Raw genomic sequence first — 1,173 nt, 5'->3', positions numbered from 1 at the left:
TTGAATAGAAGAACAATAGTAATTGCATTAATACTCGAGGTACAGCAGAGCTCCACACCTTAATCTATGGTGTGTAGAAACTCCACCGTTGAAAATACATAAGAACAAGGTCTAGGCATGGCCGAATGGCCAGCCTCCCAATGATCTAAGAACTAGATGTCCCAAGATGATCAAAAGATCTAAAAATGATCCAAAGATGAAAATACAATAGCAAAAGGTCCTACTTATAGAGAACTAGTAGCCTAAGGTTTACAGAGATGAGTAAATGACATAAAAATCCACTTCCGGGCCCACTTGGTGTATGCTTGGGCTGAGCAATGAAGCATTTTCGTGTAGAGACTCCTCTTGGAGTTAAACGCCAGCTTTGGTGCCAGTTTGAGCGTTTAACTCCCATTCTTGTGCCAATTCCGGCGTTTAACGCTGGAAATTCTGAGGGTGATTTTGAACGCCGGTTTGGGCCATCAAATCTTGGGCAAAGTATGGACTATCATATATTGCTGGAAAGCCCCCAGAAAAGTGAATTTTAACTAAAAACTAATAAAAATATACTAAAAACTAACTAGATCATACTAAAAACACACTAAAAACAATGCCAAAAAGCGTACAAATTATCCGCTCATCAGTCACTAACACCCAGCCTTCAGGAGTTTGAAGCTCGTCACAGTCATTCAATTCCAGAATCCTACTCAGAATACCACAGACAAGGTTAGACTTTCCGGATTCCCATGAATGCCACCATCTATCTAGCTTATACCACGAAGATTCTGTTGGGGAATCTAAGAGATATGTACCACGAAGATTCTGATTAAGGAATCCAAGAGATATGCGCCCGGTCTAGGGTAGAACGGAAGTGGTTGTCAATCACGTGCATTCATAGGTGAGAATGATGATGAGTGTCACGGATCATCATATTCATCAAGTTGAAGTGCAACGAATATCTTAGAATAGGAATAATTCGAATTGGATAGAAAATAATAGTAATTGCGTTGAAGCTTAAGGTACAGCAAAGCTCCACACCCTTAATCTATGGTGTGTAGAAACTCCACCGTTGAAAATACATAAGTGAAAGGTTCAGGCATGGCCGAATGGCCAGCTCCCCAAAACGTGATCAATAGTATCCTCAGATGAAGAATAAAATAAAATTGAGACCAAAGATGTCTAATACAATAGTAA

This window comes from Arachis duranensis, chromosome 3, assembly GCF_000817695.3.
Source record: "Arachis duranensis cultivar V14167 chromosome 3, aradu.V14167.gnm2.J7QH, whole genome shotgun sequence".
Taxonomy (NCBI): Eukaryota; Viridiplantae; Streptophyta; class Magnoliopsida; order Fabales; family Fabaceae; genus Arachis; species Arachis duranensis.
This window is presented reverse-complemented; position numbering follows the sequence as displayed.